At 42.7% G+C, this 20,753-nt stretch overlaps 1 protein-coding gene across 8 annotated transcripts in view; it reads left to right on the top strand.

Annotated features, from left to right (window-relative positions):
• The window catches only part of NF1 (neurofibromin 1), a 303,335-nt gene that overhangs the window by 31,022 nt on the left and 251,560 nt on the right, over positions 1-20,753 (top strand). The gene's annotated exons all lie outside the window — the stretch shown is intronic.

The raw sequence follows: 20,753 nt of genomic DNA, 5'->3' as shown, positions 1-20,753 counted from the left end.
TACACAGATGCACATGTGTATCTTTAGGGGGTGAAATGGGGGAAACATTTGACAGTATATTGTAGGCCTCATACCCTCCCATACCTTGTTTCTAAAAATTTCAGTTTTTAGAATAAAGAATAGTATCTCTTAACTGCAGTGTAATTATCAACTCAAGAAATTTAACATTGATAGCATACTGTATGATCTTTATTCAAAGTTTGTCAATGGCAATTATCAAAATAATGTACATACTTTTTGAAATTGTTTTTTAAAAATTTATTCAAGAGGCAAAGTGAATATTGCCCTATCAGTTGGTTCACTCCTTAAATAGTACAGCAGCTAGCACAGCATACGCTGGGAGCTAGGAACTCAATCTGGGTCACTCAATCTGAGTTGGGTGACAGGACCCAACTACTTGAGCTATCACCTGATGACTTCCAGGGGCCACATTGATAAGAAGTTGAAATTGGGACCTGGAGCCAGGAATAGAACCCAGGTACTTTGATATGGGACTTGATTAACTGGTAGGCCAAACGCCTTCCTTCTGTTTAGCGCTTTTTTTGTTGTTGTTTGTTAACCAACTTTCTTAGTTTTATTTTAATGATAATTTTCAAAATGATACTTTTTCCCTCCTTTTTCCTTTTGGCTTTGGAAGTGTGAATTGGTCCATGTTCCATACTGTAAACATGTATACCATATTTCTAAGGCTGAGACACCTATAACCGAGCAAGTCTTAATTGGTGTGCTAGACTTCAATACTTAGGTCAGTCTTCTTGGAATATGATTTTTTAAAAATATTTATTTGAGAGGTAGAATTACAGACAGGGAGAGACAGAGAGAAAGGTCTTCCATCTGCCAATTCACCCCTCAGATGGCTGCAACAGCCAGAGCTCAGACGATCTGAAGCCAGGAGCCAGGAGCTTCCAGGTGCAGGGGCCCAAGCACTTGGGCCATCTTCCACTGCTTTCTCAGGCAGAGAGCTGGATTGGAAGAGGAGCAGCCAAGACACCAACTAGCGCCCATATAAGATGCCAGTGCCGTAGGTGGAGGCTTAGCCTACAATGTCACTCCACTGGGCCCTTGGAACATTTTACTGTTTTTTTGTTGTTGTTGGAAAAAATATTTTTCAACTTAAGTAAATATGGCTATTTTATAAAATACAATGCAAAATTTGTATTTCTTTTTGGAGTCAGGCTTGACACTTCTAAGAATCATTTAACCTTCTGATTATTGGCCAAATTAGCTTAAGGTAGGAGAAGCATTTTCTTAAAAGATTTGGTTAGTGAAGCCAAGGCTTTTGGCTTTTTTTTTTTTTTTTTAATGTTGAAGTTCTTGGATCAGTTTTAGTGAAAATTTTCACAATTTTAAACAAAAATAAAACATAATTAGAATTCATGTTCATTTTAGTGAGTGGAATGATGCACAATTTTTCATCAAAGTATTTCTGCCAGGCTTAGTGATGGATACCTTGATTAAGTGTAGATCAGATTTTGTAGCAAATTTTCCCTTTTTCTGTTAAATTAGAGAATCATAACTTGTGACTGTTGACTATCAAGAGTAGTAGTATGTGTTTGGTTCTGTTTGATAGCTTTGAATATTCATATCGAATATGAACCAAGAGTTGTGGAGAGACTTTCCAGTGACAACCACTGTTAATGCTTTGTCAGAGGTAAATTGGTGTATAGTCTCAGCAAGAGTTGGAAGGTTGAATGTACATGTACCTCAGGAGATAATGGCATGTAGTGTCTTATTCTACTGTTGGGTTGCATTTGTTCCACAAATTATTTTTCTAGTGATTATTTGTCTCTCTCTTGTTCTTTATCTCTACATGTTAGAAAGTGAAGGAGGGAGACTGTTTTCATATTTTTCTTTTGGAGGGATTTTTAAAAAAATATAAATATTTCTAATTTACAAAAGATTGCAGATATAGTTGAAGCTCTTTTCTGATTCCATCCTTTCCTCTAATGATAACTACTGTTCTGAAGTTTATTTCTACTCTGTCCTGTTTCTATCCTTTTATTACATATATATGTGTTCAGAAAATGGTAATTATAGTTTAACATAAATATTCTTCTGCAACTTGCTTTTAAGCCTATTGCAATTTTTAGACTTCATCCCTATTTTTACATGTGCATTTAATTAATCCATTTAAACTACATGTGTAATATTCCATTCTAATAAGAATGTTAGTTTATCCATTTCTGCTATAGAGGAATGCTTTTTTTCCCCCAGGTGTATATGTGTGTGTTTTATTATAAACAATGCCTCAGAAAGCATATATTTATATGTATTCTTGAGTAGTTTTTATCTCTGACCTAAATATCTATGTGAAACTTAAATTTGTGCATACAAGAAAACATGAAACATGTTTGTACAGTTTATAGTTTAAGAAAGAATACTATGAACTCTTGTCAGTCCATAAACAGAGTGATGGAATATTGCCAGTGTCCATGAAGCCCCTTGTTGACCCAAGTCATACTCCTTTTCTTATCCTTCCCCTACCACCATCCTGAATTGTAATAGTAAATTCCTCTTGCTTTGTGTGTGTGTGTGTGTGTGTGTGTGTGTGTGTGTGGAGTGTCTCTTTAAGCAATGTATCTGTTTGTTTACCTACCTGGTTTTTGATCTTTACATAATGGAATAATACTGGAAGTATTTTTTGGATATCTTTTGTAAGCATTAATTCTTGTGAGTGTTGTCTGTGGTGTACATTCAGCTTTATTACAAGATAGTATTTCATTATTCATACATTCATATTTTATTTATCTAGGTTAATGAGTATGAACATTTGAATTGTTTCCAGTTTGTGTTTTACTTTACTAAGTAGTGTCAAATGGTTTTTAAAAGTGGTTGAAATAGTCAGCACTTGTACCAGCAATGTGTATGTGTTCCTGTTGCTCTCCATCTTTGCTAGTGCTTGGAGTTACTGGTTTCAAAAGTATTTTCTCTGGGGGCTGGTGCTGTGGTGTAGTAGGTTAAGCCTCTGCCTGCAGTGCCAGCATCCCATACAAGGTGCCGGTTAGAGTCCTGGCTGCTCCACTTCCCATCCAGCTCTCTGCTGATGGCCTGGGAATGCAGTGGATTGACCAAGGTCCTTGGGCCCCTGCACTCACGTGGGAGACCTCGAAGAGGCTCCTGGTTCCTGGTCTCAGATTGCCCCAGCTCCAGCTGTTATGGCCGTTTGGGGAGTGAACTGGCAAATATAAGACCTTTCTCTCTGTCTCTCCCTCTTTCTGTAACTCTGCCTTTCAAATAAATAAATAAATCTTAAATAAAAGATGTTTTATCTGTCTATTGTGTAAGAGATGTTTCTTGGCTGGCACCGTGGCTCACTAGGCTAATCCTCCGCCTTGCGGCGCTGGCACACAGGGTTCTAGTCCCGGTCAGGGCACCAGATTCTGTCCTGGTTGCCCCTCTTCCAGGCCAGCTCTCTGCTGTGGCCAGGGAGTGCAGTGGAGGATGGCCCAAGTGCTTGGGCCCTGCACCCCATGGGAGACCAGGATAAGTACCTGGCTCCTGCCATCGGATCAGCGTGGTACGGCGGCCATTGGAGGGTGAACCAACGGCAAAGGAAGACCTTTCTCTCTGTCTCTCTCTCACTGTCCACTCTGCCTGTCAAAAAAAAAAAAAAAAAAAAAAAAAAAGGAAAGAGATGTTTCTTACCCACAAGATAGCTAACTTATAAAACTGCTTGAGTTGTAGCTCACTAATTTTGATAATTGGCTTTTCATAAATTTTTCAGTTCCAAGTATTTTCTATTTTCCATTGTGATTTCTCCTGATACTTAGAATGTTTCTTCATTTTTGGGAGCTTTCCTCATTATCTTTTGGTTTTTAATATCTGTCTTAATTGTGGAATGAATATAGTTTTTTACCAATACTTTTCCATTTTAACTGAACTTTATCGATTCCAGCATTTTATTATTTATTGCTAACTTATCCCCAAATTTTGCAGTTTTGACAGCATTTATTATTCCACAATTTCTGCATGTCTGAGATCCATTAGTGGTTTAGCTAGGAGTTTCTGGCTCAGAGTCTTTGAGGCTCTTGGATGGAGCTGCGTCATCTGAGGGCTTGACTGGGGCTAGAACATTTATTTCCAAGCGAATTCACTTACAGAGCTGTTGGCAGGAGCCTGCAGTTTTTTTTCTGGTGTGTGTGTTTTTTTTTTTTTTTTTTTTTTTGCTATTTGCAAAAGGTCTCCATTGCTTTCCCTAAGAACCTCTCCATGGGGCAGTTTTTGACATGGCAGCTGGCCAGGAGACTCAGAAACCAGTTCCTAGGACCCTTGATAGTGATGGACCTTCACTGCTGCTGTATTATATTGGTCATGCAGAATGATGCTGACACAGACTGAGAGGGGATTACACAAGAGAGTGAATATCAGAATGCACGAATAATGTGGACAGTCGTGAAGTCTACCACAGACATAGTCTATTTTTATAAAGGTTCCATATGTTCTTTTTTAAGGTTAACTATGAATTTATTTATTTATTTATTTTATTTTATTTTTTTTGACAGGCAGAGTGGACAGTGAGAGAGAGAGACAGAGAGAAAGGTCCTCCTTTTGCCGTTGGTTCACCCTCCAGTGGCCACCGCAGCCGGCATGCTGCGGCCAGCGCACCGCGCTGATCCGATGGCAGGAGCCAGGTGCTTCTCCTGGTCTCCCATGGGGTGCAGGGCCCAAGCACTTGGGCCATCCTCCACTGCACTCCCTGGCCACAGCAGAGAGCTGGCCTGGAAGAGGGGCAACCGGGACAGAATCCGGTGCCCCGACCGGGGCTAGAACCCGGTGTGCCGGCGCCGCAAAGCAGAGGATTAGCCTAGTGAGCCACGGCGCTGGCCTGAATTTATTTATTTTTTTTTTAAGATTTATTTATTTATTTGAAAGAGTTACACAGAGAGGAGAGGCAGAGAGAGAGAGAGGGAGGGAGGGAAAGAGGGAGGGAGGGAGGGAGGGGTCTTCCATCCGTTGGTTTACTCCCCAATTGGCTGCAACGGCCGATCTGTAGCCAGGAGCCAGGAGCTTCTTCCTGGTTTCCCATGTGGGTGCAGGGGCCCAAGGACTTGGGCCATCTTCCACTGCATTCCCTGGCCTTTGCAGAGAGCTGGATCAGAAGTAGAGCAGTGGGGTCTTAAACCAGCACCCATATGGGATGCTGGAACCCCAGGCCAGGGCGTTAACCTGCTGCACCACAGCGCCGGCCCCAGGGTTCCATGTGTTCCTAAAAGTAATGTGTAGTCCCCTGGTTTTGGGCTATGAGTTTTACATATTTCAGTTTGATCAAGTTTATTAATTAAGTTTATTAAGGAGTTCAAGTTTTCTAAATTCTGAGTGTGTGTGTGTTTGTCTGATAGGTCTTACTACTGAGAAATGTTAGAAACTCTTTTGTATTTATAGATTATAACTTTTTCTTGTAGATAGTATCAGTTTTATTATGTGTGCTTGTATATGTTGATAGGTGCATAGGAGTTTAAAATGGAAACTCCAGTTGATCTGAATCTTGAAGTACTATGGAGTGATTTTTTAAAATTTATTTATTTATTTGAAAGTCAGAGTTACACAGAGAGAGGAGAGGCAGAGAGAGAGAGAGGTCAGTCTTCCATCTGATGGTTCATTCCCCAATTGTCCGCAATGGCCGGAGCTGTGCCGATCCGAAGGCAGGAGCCAGGAGCTTCTGGGTCTCCCATGCAGGTGCAGGGGCCCAAAGACTTGGACCGTCTTCTACTGCTTTCCTAGGCCATAGCGGAGAGCTGGATTGGAAGTGGAGCAGCCGGGTCTCGAACCGGCACCCATATGGATGCCGGCACTTCAGGCCAGGGCGTTTACCCACTGCACCACAGTGCCCTGTGATCTTTTATCTTCAGTTTTCTGCTTCAGTCTGCTGCAATTTTCTTTTGTTTAGTATTTGCCTGGGAGGCCTGCGCTGTGACACAGTAGGCTTAGCCTCATTCTGTGGTGCCAGCATCCCATATGGGTGCCAGTTTGTGTACTGGCTGCCCCTCTTCCAATCCAGCTCTCTGCTATGGCCTGGGAAAGCAGTGGAGGATGGCCAAGTGCTTGGGCCCTTGCACCCACATGGGAGACCTGGAAGAAGCTCTTGGCTCCTGGCTTTGGATCAGCCCAACTCTGGCTGTTGCGGCCATTTGGGAAGTGAACCTGTGGATGGAAGACCGATTCTCTCTGTCTCTCCCTCTCTCTGTAACTCTACCTCTCAAAAAAATAAGTTTATTAAAAAAAAAAAAACATTTGCTTGGTAGATAATTTTTAAGTCATTGACCATATCTTTTTTGCAACCTTGAATTTTAAGTTTGTGTCTTATAAGTAATTAATTGGATGATTTTTTCCCTTTTAACTATAGAGTTTGTTTACACTCATCTTGATTATTGCTATATTTATGTTCATTTTTGTTATTTTATTGCATCCTTTATTCAACTTTTCTTCAGACTTCCATTCTGGGTTTGTTTTTCTTTGGCTTGAAGCATATTGTTCAGGATTTCCTTTGATGAAGGTTCTTTCAGTAATTGCCTTTCTCTTCCTTTCATTGCAAATGCCTTCACTTCTCCCTTACTCTAAAATTGTAGTTTTGCTGGCTATCTAGAATGTCTATGTAGGCAGTTATTTTTCTCTGAGTATCTTGAATAAATCATGTCACTGTCTTTCTGTGATCATTGCTACTGAGAATTCAGTCGACATTATAATTGCCATCATTTTCTAGGTGTTATTTTTCTCTCTGGCTGTTTTAAGGTCTTTGTTCTTTGTTGCTCTATATAGCAAAATGTTTGCAGAGATGTGGATTTCTTCTTATTAATCTGGTTTGTATTTTTTTTTCTTCCTGAAGCTAAAGATTGTTGTTGTCTAGCAGTTCTTTTTCTTTTTTTTTTTTTTAATCAGGTGATTTCTTTTTTTGGGGGGGCAGGCAGAGTTAGACATTGAGAGAGAGACAGAGAAAGGTCTTCCTTCCGTTGGTTCACCCCCCAAATGGCCGCCAATGCCAGAGCTATGCTGATCTGAAGCCAGGAGCCAGGTGCTTCCTCCTGGTCTCCCACACAGGTGCAGGTGCCCAAGCTCTTGGGCCATCCTCCACTGCCCTCCCAGGCCACAGCAGAGAGCTGGACTGGAAGAGGAGCAACCGGGACAGAACCCAGGGTGCTGGTGCCGCAGGCAGAGGAGTAGCCTAGTGAGCTACGGGGTTGGCCCAGGTGATTTCTTTTCAGATAGTGTTTCTTTCCTATATCCTGTTTAGACCCACAATTAGATGTAAAATCATTTGAAGCTGAGCCAAGTAGTATACTGTGATTAAGTTTATTTTCCTATACAACTTTTTGTGTCTACCAAAGTCAGTAACTGCTTCCTTTTTTCCAATTTGCTTTGTTTTATTAATGTACGTGCTATTAATTCTTGTTATCACTAACATATTCTCAAGAACTGTTTATTTCACAGAGTCATGCCGGTCCATCATCCATTTCACTTGCTTTCCTTGAGAACTTCTTATCCTACTATACCACAGTGCCAACCTCTATTTCATAATTTTGAAAGCATTTTCCATTGCCTTTTGGTTTATTTAAAAACTCTTTAAATTTATTTATTTGAGTGAATGAGAGAGAGAGAGACACCAACACCCTGATGGACAGATGGACAGAGAAAAATCTTCTGGTAGTGTTTCCCAAATGACCAAAAAACCTCGGACTGAGCCAGCCAAAGGTAGAAGCCCAGAAACCAATCAAGGTCTCCTACATGGGGTAGTAGGGGTTCAAGTACTTGAGCCATCACCTCCTGCCTCCCAGGATGCTCATTAACAGGAAGCTGGAATTGGGGGAGTAGAACCAGGACTTGAACTCAGGTGCTCTGATATGGGACACAGGTGTTGGCTGGAGTGCCAAATGCCCATCCCTTGCCTTTAAGTTTGTTGGTTTGTTTGTTTATTTTTATGACAAAGTTAAACAGTGAGGGAGAGAGACAGAGAGAAAGGTCTTCCTTCCGTTGGTTCACCCCCCAAATGGCCACTACAGCCGGAGCTATGCTGATCCGAAGCCAGGAGCCAGGTGCTTCCTCCTGGTCTTCCATGCCGGTGCAGGGCCCAAACACTTGGGCCATCCTCCACTGCCCTCCCAGGCCACAGCAGAGAGTTGGACTGGAAGAGGAGCAACCAGGACTAGAAGCCGGTGCCCATATGGGATGCTGGTGCCGCAGGCAGATGATTAACCAAGTGAGCCACGGCACCGGCCCCGCCTTTGAGTTTATTACTAAGATGATTTCTAACTCTACTGTCATTCTGGCTCCTGTATGTTTATTAGGAATCTGTTTACTTTTTCGATTATAGAATCCCTTGGGATTTTTGTTGTTCTTATTTTTCTGCTTTGTCCTCATTTTATGCTTCTCTGCTAACATGCTTGCATATCTAATGGGTCATTTTCAGGTTGGAGACTCATTCTTCAGGACTATGGACTTTCTTGTATTTCTTCAGTAACGTCTTTCTTCCATGTCTATTTTTTTCTTCTTTTACATGTGGAAATTGATTGGTCATGTAATTTTTTTGTACCTTTTTCTATCACAGTCTATCTTTGTAATTATTGTTCTTTTTCCTGAAAAAGTCTAGACTTTATTTTCAACTCTTTAGTGTTCTATTTTCTTTTCTGTGCAGAGTTAACATAGCAGACTTGTCACTCTTACCCTTATAAGGTAGGCTTACAAGGGTGACCCAGTCTGGAAACTTGGATTTTGGAAAGGTTCTTGCCATTTTCCCATAAGAATATCTATGGTGTTCTTAAAACTGTGCATACGAGGCTGGCGCTGTGGTGCAGTGGGTTAACATCCTGGCCTGAAGCACCGGTGCCCGGATCTAGTCCCGGCTGCTCCTCTTCCAGTCCAGCTCTCTGCTGTGGCCCAGGAGTGCAGTGGAGGATGGCCCAAGTCCTTGGGCCCTGCACCCACGTGGGAGACCTGGAGGAAGCTCCTGGGTCCTGGCTGCGGATCAGCGCAGCTCTGGCCATTTTGACCATCTGGGGAGTGAACCAGCGGGTGAAAGACTTCTCTGTCTGTCTCTACTTCTCTCTGTAACTCTGTCTTTCAAATACATAAAATAAATCTTAAAAAAAAAAGGAAAAAAAACCTGTGCATACAATGTGATTTATGTTATGTTGACTCCCTTCTTTTCTTCTGAGTACCTAGAATTTTGATGTGCTGCAGGGAGGGGATGCTCAGTAAAATCCCTGAGCACTTCAGTACTCAGTAGACAACGTTTGACTAGTCTTCTCACAACTTCTGCTGGAGGAATTTAGCATGTTCTGTGTGACCTGACTGGGAAAGAACACTTAGAAGCTTTTACCTGGTTTCTTCTGGACTTTGCCGATTTCAGGTTTTCTTTTTGCTGATTTTGCATTGTATCCTTTTGCTGTAATAAATCTTAGCTGGGAATGTGACTATACTTGCATGCTGAGTTTTTTTGTGAACTACTGAAGCTGCAGATAATTTTTGGAACTCTCGGTATGCTGTAATACTTAATCTTTTAAAAAATATTTATTCATTTGAAAGGCAGAATTAGAGGGGGAGAGAGATATGTTCCATCCACTGGTTCACTCTTTAAATGGCCACAATAGTCAAGGCTGGGCCAGGCTGAAGCCAGGGGCCTAGAACTCCATCTAGGTGTCCCATGTGTGGGGCAGGGGACCAACACTTGGGCCATCCTCCACTGTTTCACACATGCATTGGGAGGGAGCTGGATCGGAAGTGAAGCAGCTGGAACTTGAATCAGTGCTCCGATATGGGATGCCACACTGCTGGCAGGGACTAATCATTTGAACATCCCACTGCTTCCTAGGGTCTGCATTAACGTGAAGCTGCAGTCAGGAGCCAGAGGTTTGATGCCTGATGTGGCATTTTAAGTGCTAGGCTAAATGCCTGCTCTGTATTTAACATTTTTAAAAAATAATTATTTGAAAGGCAGAGAGTAGAGAGATCTCCCCTCTGCTGTTCACTCCCCAAATAGGCACAACAACTCTGACTGGGCCAGGCCAAAGTAGTAGCTGGGGACTTAATAGGGCCTCCCACATAGATGGCAGAGACCCAGCTGCTTGAACCATTACTGCTACTTCCCGGGGTGCACATTAGCGATCAATTGAAATTGGAAGCAGAGCTAGGACTTGAACCCATGCACTCCAATATGGGATGTGAATATGCCCAGAGGAGTCTCAATCACTGCACCAAGTGCCCACCCCCGTAGTGTACTTTACTGCATTTGATTCTCACTCATTCTGTCTCTTTGTTCACACATCCTTTAATGACAATGGAATGTTCTGTGAAATGTGCTGTCAGTTACTTCCATTGCTGCAAGGGTGTCACAGAGTGCACTTTCACAAACCTGGATGGCATAGACGGTACAGGTCATTCAGTGTGGCTTCTTGACACAGTGGAGAGACTTTGTGAGGCCAAGATGTGTGAGGCTGTTGCTGTTGTAACGTGGCGTACTGTTTGATGCTAAGCTAGCTCTCTCTCTCTCTCTCTCTTTTATAGGTAGGAGAACACGCTAATGGCAAAAATGGTAGTAAGAATGTAGACCAATAACAAGGTCATTTGTTACGAGGCACCATGCAGTCTATGTAATTGTATGGAATTTGATTTACTGGCACTTTAGTAGACTTGTTTACACCAGCGTCACCACCAGCACATGAGGAATGCATTGTGCTTGGACACTGCTTTGATGTCGCTAGGTGATGGGGATTGTTCAGTTACTTTAAAATCTTGTGGGACCACTATTAAATATTAGTTTTTTTTTTTTTTTTTTTTTTTTTTTTTTTGACAGGCAGAGTGGACAGTGAGAGAGAGAGACAGAGAGAAAGGTCTTCCTTAGGCCGGCGCCGTGGCTCAATAGGCTAATCCTCCACCTTGTGGCGCCGGCACACCAGGTTCTAGTCCCGGTCGGGGCGCCGGATTCTGTCCCAGTTGCCCCTCTTCCAGGCCAGCTCTCTGCTATGGCCAGGGAGTGCAGTGGAGGATGGCCCAGGTGCTTGGGCCCTGCACCCCATGGGAGACCAGGAAAAGCACCTGGATCCTGGCTCCTGCCATCGGATCAGCGCGGTGCGCCGGCTGCAGCGGCGGCCATTGGAGGGTGAACCAACGGCAAAGGAAGACCTTTCTCTCTGTCTCTCTCTCTCACTGTCCACTCTGCCTGTCAAAAAAATAAAAAAAAAATAAAAATTTAAAAAAAAAAAAAAAAAAGGTCTTCCTTTGCCGTTGGTTCACCCTCCAATGGCTGCCGCGGCCGGTGCGCTGCGGCCGGCGCACCGCGCTGATCCGAAGGCAGGAGCCAGATGCTTCTCCTGGTCTCCCATGGGGTGCAGGGCCCAAGCACTTGGGCCATCCTCCACTGCACTCCCGGGCCACAGCAGAGAGCTGGCCTGGAAGAGGGGCAACCAGGACAGAATCTGGTGCCCCGACCGGGACTAGAACCTGGTGTGCTGGCGCCGTAAGGCGGAGGATTAGCCTAGTGAGCCACGGCGCTGGCCGTGGTACCACTGTTGTATATATGGTCTGTTGTTGACCAAAATGTTGTATCGTGCATGACTGTGTTGTAAATTTTTTTCTGATACCTTTTAGGATCTTAATAATTAATATTTTAAACTTTTATTCTCATTCATTCATTTTTTTCTCAAGATTAATTTGTATTACTTTGTTCCCTTTCTTTCATGTTAATAGGCTTTCCTCGTGCTTGGTAATTCTTGGTTGTTCTTACTTCAAATATCTATTGCTAGATCTTAAATATTCTCACCACACACAGATAAACACACACACACATACACACACTCCTACACACACACATTGTGTGAGGTGATGGATGTTTAATTTGATTTTGGTAATTATTTCACAATAGATATATATGTCCAGTCATCACATTATATACCTTCAATATGTACAATTTTAATGTTAATTATGCCTTAGTAAGGATGGAAAAAGATAAATGTGAGATAACTGAAGCTCATGTACATGGGCTTTATGTGGTCTAAGTTGGTGGAGGATTAACTTTGTTGTTAGAGGCCCTGCAAATTGTAGGAACTTTTCCTTGAGCATCCATTTTCTCTATGTAAATATTGGCTAGGTGGCTGCCTGGGAAGATACATGTCTGGTTTCAGGATTCGAGAGCTTGATGAAGGGACAAAGCAGTGGTTTATGCTATGGAGATTTTCACACATTAAGGAAGTAATAGAATTAGTATGGAAGTATTATTTTACGGGTCAAGTTTGTAAAATATAGGTGAAGGAAATGGTTGATTGGTCTTTTCCTCTGAAATCACAAAACTGCCTGTAGACTAGGTAGTAGACTAGCAGGGAGTGGACTGTTGTTCTTGGACCAGAGTTTGAGGCTTACTGCCCTAAGTAATAAAAAGGTAGTTGTTAAGGGAGTTAGCAGAGGCAGTGTAACAATTTGTTTGTTCTTTTACTCAATAAGCAGTTAAAAATTTATCTTTATGTGACATGTAATAATTGTGCATATTCAATAGGCTACAGTGTGATAATTTGATACATGTATACCATGTGTAATGATCAAATTATTGTAGTTAACATTTCTACTTCCTAAAACATTATCGTTTCTTTGTCTTGGGAACCTTCAAACTCCTCTCTTTAGGTAATTCTTTATGAAATATATGATGAATTGTTGTTCAGTGATAGTCACCCTGCTGTGCTATAGAAGACTACAACTTATTTTTTTTTATCTTAACTGTATTTTCAGCAAGCTTTTATTATTGCCTTTTTAAGTTTTTGTTAATATAAAAAGAACAGATTTCATTGTTAATTGCTCTCTAAAACTCCTAACTATAGGAGACAAAAACAAGTTGCAAGAAAGATCCCTTTCCTGTTCCCATGGAATCTACATTCTAGCATGAGTAAGGGATATTAGACACTTCATCATTTGGTTGTTTAGTTACAGTTGCTATAAGAATCAATAGGAAGGGTCAAGTGTGCACACATTGCATGCTCACCCTGTTGGGAAACCTGATGTAGGGCTCAGAAGTGGCATCTCTCAAAGCATAAGTAAGGAAAATTTTGCGAGAATGAGAGGAGAGTGCCAGAGAATGAGAGATTAACTGGGATAACGATACTTGTGGGATTAAATGTGATATATAATGTGTTTATTGCCTGATAATTGTGCTAAGTAAGTGTTACCTACTAATTATATTATTTATAAGGATGCTATTGTATTGGATAATTGAATAGAAGACCCCTAGCAGTTAATTCATAGATAAATTTTTGTGTCAACTCTAAAATGAAACAATATATCCACAGTCATTTATTACTAAATATATCCCCTATGATAGGGGACTTCTGATATTTCAAAAGTATTGCTAGGACTATCTCTCTTCTGGATTTATCCCAAAGGAAATAAGATCATAACTTTGTAAAGATATCTGCACTCCTTATTCATTGCTGCATTATGCACAATAGCCAAGACATGGAAACAAACTAAATGTCCATTGACAGGTGATACACCTACTTGAGAGTTTGTGGAAAATAGGTAAACTTATTTTGGTGCACAGAGGTTTTGAAGTCCAAGCCTAGTTTTTTCATAATAGGCATTTTCCATGAACTTTTGAAGACCCGAGGTACACATATCTAATGGAATATTCAGCCTTAAAGAAGGATAGCTTGTCATTTGCCACAACATGGATGGGCCAGGCGGATATTATGCTGAGTGAAATAAGGTAGACACAGAGAGGATAAATACTGCTGAGTATCACTTAACATGTGGGCTCTTTGGGAGCAGAGTCAACTGTAACAATACTGAGACAGAGAATAAAACAATGGATGCCATAGCAGGGAAAGGGGAGATGCGGGTCAAAGGATACAAAGTAAAGATATTAAGGTTTAATGTATAACATGAGGACTGTAGTTAATTAAATTGTATAAGGGATTTCTGTTAAATAAGTACATTTTAGCAACTCTTGTCACAAAAGAGTAACCATGTAATACATGTTAATTTGCTTTACTATAGTAACCATTTTACTATCTACATGTATCCCTTAACAGTATATTGTAAACTTCAAATATATACAATGAAACTTACTTTAAAAAGATTGCTGCAGCAGAGATCAAACTTAACTTTTTTAAAAAAGATTTATTTATTTATTTGAAAGTCAAAGTTGGGGGGGGAGGGGAGAGAGAGCGCGACTGATCTTCCATCTGCTAGTTTACTCCCTAAATGGCCACAGTGTCTGTGGCTGAGCCAGGTCGAGCCAGGAGCCAGAACTTCACCCGACTCTCCCATCTGGGGTGCAGGAGCCCAGATATTTAGGTCATCCGCTGTCGCTTTTCCCAGGGCATTAGCAGGGAGCTGGATCAGAAGTAGAGCAGCCAAGACTCAAACTGGCACCCATATGGAATGCTCACAAAGCAGGCAGTGGCTTTACCTGCCACCACAGTGCTGGACCCTAAACTTAATGTCTTTATGTTCTGTCTCTACCACTTAGCATTGTTCCTGACACATAAAAGGTACTTAGTCTTTTAAAAAGATAGCGGAAATGTTTACAAGAAATTCTTGGAGACATCTAGGCAGGATATGTGATTTCTTTTTTCTTCCTTCCTTCCTTCCTTCCTTCCTTCCTTCCTTCCTTCCTTCCTTCCTTCCTTCCTTCCTTCCTTCCTTCCTTTCTTTACTATTTGACAGGTAGAGTTAAACAGTGAGGGAGACAGAGAGAAAGGTGAGGGAGACAGAGAGAAAGGTCTTCCTTCCATTGGTTCACCCCCTGGCACTGCGCTGATTTGAAGCCAGGAGCCAGGTGTTTTCTCCTGGTCTCCCATGAGGGTGTAGACGCCCAATCACCTGGGCCATCCTCCACTGCCCTCCTGGGCCACAGCAGAGAGCTGGACTGAAAGAGGAGCAGCCGGGACTAGAAGTGGCGCCCAATGGGATGCCGGCACTGCAGTTGGAGGATTAGCCAAGTGAGCCACGGCGCCGGCCTCAGGATTTGCGATTTCACACTAGACATACTAAAGTGTTTGCTGATGTTATTCCATCAGTGGAATTATAAATGATCTTCTGGAGCTGGCATTGTGGTGCAGTGGGTTAAGCTGCTTTTTTGATGCCAGCACCTCTTGTTGGAGTGCTAGTTCAAGTCCTGGCTGCTGTGCTTTCATTCCAGCTCCCTAAAGTGTCTGGAAAAGCAGCAGATGGTGGCCCAAGTGCTTGGGCCCTGTCTGCCACCCATGTGGGAGACCTGGGTAGAATTTTAGGCTCCTTGATTGTTGTGGTCATTTGGGGAGTGAATCGGCAGATGAAAGATCTTTCTTTTCCTCTCTCCCTCTCTCTGTGTCACTCTGCCTTTCAATTAACTAAATAAATCTCAAGAGAATGACATTTTGTTTTGAATTTGAATATTATCCTTTTTGTATACCTCTTGTAGCCAGCAAGGATCTGTTTGACATTGTCTTAATTTCCTTTTCTTGGGCATCTATGATTGGTTCTCTCTAATTTGCAAAACTTAAACTCATAGTTTATTAGTTAACTTTTACTGAAAAGCAAATTACTTCAGAACTTAGCATGGAGCTGGCACGGTGGCACAGCAGGGTAAGCTGCTGCCTGCAATGCCAGCATCCCATATGGATTCAGTTCATGGCTGCTCCACTTCTGATCCAGCGCTCTGCTAATGTGTCTAGGAAAGCAGTGGAAGGTGACCCAAGTGATTGGACCTCTGCACCCATGTGGGAGACTTGAATGAAGCTCCTGACTTCTGGCTTTAGCCTGACCCAGATTCAGCCATTGCAGCCATTAGGGGAGTAACCAACAGTTGGAAAATCTCTCTCTGGCTTGCTCTCACTCTCTTGCTGTCTCTGTGTGTCTCTCTCCTTCTCTCTAACTCTCTCTCTCTCTAATTTAATTTAATTTAATTTAATTTAAAAGAGTTAACAGGGAGAGAGAGATCCTCCATATGCTGATTCCTCCCTAAATGGCTGCAATGGCTGGAGGTGAGCCAATCCAAAGCCAGGAGTCAGGAGTTTCTTCTGGGTCTCCAACATGGGTACAGGGGCCCAAAGACCTGGCCCATCCTCTGCTACACTCCCAGGAGCATTAGCAGGGAGCTGGATTGCAAGTGGAGCAGCTGGGACTCGAATGGGCACCAATATGGGATGCCAACATTGTAGGCCGGGGCTTTAACCCATTGTGCCACAGTGCCAGCCCCAACTCCATCTTTGAAATAAGAGATGTCTTTTTACAAAACTTAGCTTAAAACAGACATTTATTTATTTTTTAACAGATTTATTTATTTATTTATTTGAAAGAGTTACACAGAGGAGGAGAGGCAGAGAGAGAGAGAGAGAGAGAGAGAGAGAAAAGGAGGGAGGGAGGGAGGTCTTCCATCCACTGATTCACTCTCCATATGGCTGCAGTGGCCAGAGTTATACCAATCTGAAGTCAGGAGCTTCTTCCAGGTCTCCCATGAGGGTGCAGGGGCCCAAGGACTTGGGCCATCTTCCACTCCTTTCCCAGGCCATAGCGGAGAGCTGGATCAGAAGTGGAGCAGCTAGGACTCAAACTAGTGCCCACATGGGATGCTGCAATTGCAGGTGGCGGCTTTACCCACTAAGCCACAGTGCCACCCCAGGACAGACATTTATTATCTCACAGTTTCTGGGTGTGAGGAATGTGAGAATGGTTTAGCTGGGTGATCCTTGTGCAAGATCTCAAGAGGTTGCAATCAAGCTGTGTCTGGGGCTACAGTCTTCTGAAAGCTTGAATGGGGAGAAGGATGTGCTTCCACGTCTCCTCACCAGGCTGTTGGCAGAAGGACTTATTTCCTTGCCATGTGGATACCTCTGTAGGTTGCCTGTGTCCTCCTAACATGTTGTTGGCTTCCTCTACTGTGGGTGGTCTTAGAATGAGAGAACAAGTCAGTTCAGTATGGAAGCTTCCATCTTTTATAACCTAATCTTGGGAGAAGAGATCTACTACTTCTGGGGTATTCTGTTAGTTACAGTGGCCATTGCTGGCTCACTGTGGGAGATGTGACTATAAGGAGGCATGGCTCTTTGGAGTTTGACTTGCAGCCTGCCTATTTAGAAGTATAGCTTGAGTAAACTAGTACTTGGGTAATGTTTGTATCTTGTTTCTGTTGTAAATTGCGATTTTACACATTTCTGAGATTGTTAGTTTGGCATTTGTACTACTCTGTACTTCTCGCTTTTCCCACTTTTTCCTTTTTTTTCTTTTTTTAAAATTATCAGGGAGGTAGTGAGAGAGAGAAAGGGAATGAATAAATGAGACAGTGCTCCAGACACTCCATTTGCCGGCTGACTCTCCAAATGCCCAGGATGGCTGGGGCTGGACCAGGTGGAAGTCAGGAGTCTGGAGTTCATTGCTGGTCTCCCATATGGGTAGCAGAGACTCAAGTACTTGGGCCATCACCTGCTGCCTCTCAGGCTCTGCATCAACAGGAAGTTAGAATTGGTATTAGAGCCAGGATTTGACCCCAGGTGGTTTGCTAATGGGATACTGGCATTCTAAAGGGTGTCTTAACCAATAGGCCAAATGCTTGCTTCCACAGTCTCTCTTCTTTGTCCTTTTTATATTTCTCATATTTATCCAGAAGATGATAGCTTGGTGTTTTCATGAGATACTTAGTACATTAAACTAAAAGTACTTGGAGAGTACCACAGAAAATTAAGCAAAGATGCTCTCTGCTTGGGCTCCGAGACTCCTTGCTGCCTCCTTTCGCTCCCACTTAGCATTACCTTCCTCCTTACTCTGGCTAGGCTTAGACACTCCACCTGTGCTGCTTGCCTATGTAGACATCTTCCTCACTGTGCTCAAACTGCTGTGACACCCGCGTTCCCATCATGCTGCAGCTGAACACAGTCCCGGACCCCTTGCCCCGCCCCCCCTCCCCGCCCCGGCATTGCTACTCTACTCTGGCCTGTCCTGCTGTTGAACTCCTTATCCCAGTTGGGCTCTGACAGCCTGTGTGGCTTGCTCTCCCATCTCTTGGGCCTGGCTGCCCTCTGCAGGGGAGTCTGTCCTTTTCCCCATTCTTGCTCTGACACTTTACTGGATGGCCTGCCACCTGTGGATCCTGAATGCTGTCTTCATCCTGCTCAGACTCCCACCTCTCCCTGTGCATTACATACACAGACTCCTGTCTTGCTATGCTTCACACAAAGGCAAGGAGAGGAAGGAAGAGTTAGTGTTTTTATGAGGACACTGTGAGCTAAGTTTATGTTTGCAGAAGTAAATCTTGCCCTGCCTTAGTAGTAGATATCTGGAGAATCCAGAAAGGACATTTGGGAATCTGCTTTTGAGCTTCAATATTGGTTGGAACTGCTGGTATAAATAGATTCTTTATTTTTTTATTTGAGTATAAATAGGTTCTTTATTTCCTTTTATTTTGAAAGGTTTATTTATTTATTTGAAAGTCAGAGTTACACAGAGAGGAGAGGAGAGGAGAGGCAGAGAGAGAGAGGTCTTCCATCCGATGGTTCACTACTCCTCAATTGACTGCAACGGCTGGAGCTGTGCCGATCTGAAGCCAGGAACCTCTTCTGGGTGTCCCACTTGGGCTTGGGCCATCTTCCACTGCTTTCCCAGGCCACAGCAGAGAGCTGGATCGGAAGTGGAGCAGCCAGGTCTCAAACTGGTGCCCATATGGGATGCCAGTGCTTCAGGCCAGGGCGTTAACCCGCGGCCTCAGATTCTTTATTTCCAATCAGGAGTTTCTCTTTGTGAAAAACTTCCATAGTCTATATGTTCAGAATAGTATGAAGAGAAGAAACAGAAAAGCAGGAAGTATGTAGGGAAAGGTGATGTTGAAATTCACTTTTTCATAAAAGTGTTTTGGTGCCATGCTAATCTCCTTGTTATGTCTTTCTAGCTTCTATATTACAAAAAAGAAAGCAATTGTTTAATATCTGTTTTATGAACTGTGTATTATTTCAGGTTATTTTCTCAATGTTTCTCTAACTTTAGCCATTCAGGCACTATCAGTTTAGCCATATCCTGTATGATTCACTTCATTTAACAACTTTACGTTGGCCTGCCTTTTTTATTTAGCTTTGTCAAATATCTTTGTAATCCTAAATTTGATTACACATTACTCATATGTATGTTAAATGACATGTTAACATGAAAGTAAAACTTAAAAATTTTGAAGTTCGTTAGGTGCCTATGACATACCAGTGGTACAGAATCTATGGGAAATGTGTCAGTATAACCAGTATAAGCATGTGATACATTTTCCAAGTTTCTGTTATCTAGAGCTGATGTTTTAAGTGCTTTTACTCCTGGTATTATTTCTTTTTCTTTTCTTTCATTTAAATGAAAGCTTACATTAAGTGAATTTTACTCTAATCCCCACCTCCATCTTGTTTTGAGTGGCCTTTTAGAAACTGGTTAGAATATACACAGAGGCAAAAATTTTAGCCTGTGACCTTTTGAAGAATTTTCTGAGTGAAACTAGAAACAAGTTACCCATTGTTCACAGAGTGCTTTGCTTAATATTAGGCCTGCTTTTGTGAAATCTTATTTCTTTAATTTCTGTATCTTAAAAAGCTAATAGTTTGTTAATTGAGAAAATAATTAAAAGATTTTTTCCATATAGCTTAGACCCTTTACATGTCTTTTATTATGTACAAAGATTTCTATAATGTGACAAAGTATTTTTTATTTAAAGATTTATTTATTTATTGGAAAGGTAGAGTTACAGAGAGGCAAAGGAAGAGAGTCAGGGAGAGAGGTTTTCCATCTGCTGGTTCACTCCCCAAATGGGTGCAACATCCAGAGCTGGGCCAATCTGAAGTCAGGGGCCAGGAGCTTCTTCCAGGTCTCTTAGGTGGGTGCAAGGGCCCAAGCACTTGGGGCATCTCTGTTGGTTTCCCAGGTCATTAGCAGGGAGCTGGATTGAAGTGGAGCAACTGGGACTTGAACCAATGCTGATACGGGATGCTAACACTTCAGGAGGAGGCTTTTACCTGCTAAGCCACAGCGCCCTGCCTCTAAAGTGTTTTTAAAAAGTTCAATTCACTTTTTCTTGGTTGTGAAAGTATATGGCAATTGAAGAGAAACAAAACAAAAAACCAAAATACCCCAAATCTCCTTCTTACTGTCAAATACAATGATCTTTTTTAAAAAAAGATTTAATTATTATTTATTTGAAAGGCATAGTTGGGGGCTGGTGCTGTGGCACAGCAGGGTAACGCCCTGGCCTGAAGCACTGACATCCCATATGGGCGCTGGTTCGAGACCCAGCTGTTCTGATCCAGCTCTTTGGTGTGGCCTGGGAAAGCAGTAGAAGATGGCCCAAGTCCCTGGGCCCCTGCAGCCACATGGGAGACCCGGAAGAAGCTCCTGGCTCCTGCCTTCGGATCAGCACAGCTCTGGCCGTTACAGCCATCTGGGGAGTGAACTATTGAGTAGAAGACCTGCCCCCCCCCCTTGCCCCCCGCCTCTCTGTCTCTCTGCCTCTCCTCTGTGTAACTCGGACTTTCAAATAAATAAGTAAATCTTAAAAAAAAAAAAAAAAAGGCATAGTTAACAGAAAGGCAGAGGCAGAGAAAGAGAGGTCTTCCATCTGCTGGTTCACTCCCCAAATGGCTGCAATGGCCAGAGCTGCGTCGATCCGAAGCCAGGAGCCAGGAGCTTCTCTGGGTCTCCCTCATGGGTGCAGGGATCCAAGGACTTGGGCCACCTTCTGCTACTTTCCCAGGCCATAATAGAGAGCTGGATAGAAAGTGGAGAAGGCGGGACCTGAAACATTATCAATATGGGATGCCGGCACTGCAGGTGGCCCCAAA

Source organism: Oryctolagus cuniculus, chromosome 17 (assembly GCF_051225735.1).
Source record: "Oryctolagus cuniculus isolate XC-2025 breed Fujian yellow rabbit chromosome 17, ASM5122573v1, whole genome shotgun sequence".
Classification (NCBI taxonomy): Eukaryota; Metazoa; Chordata; class Mammalia; order Lagomorpha; family Leporidae; genus Oryctolagus; species Oryctolagus cuniculus.
This window is presented reverse-complemented; position numbering and strand designations above follow the sequence as displayed.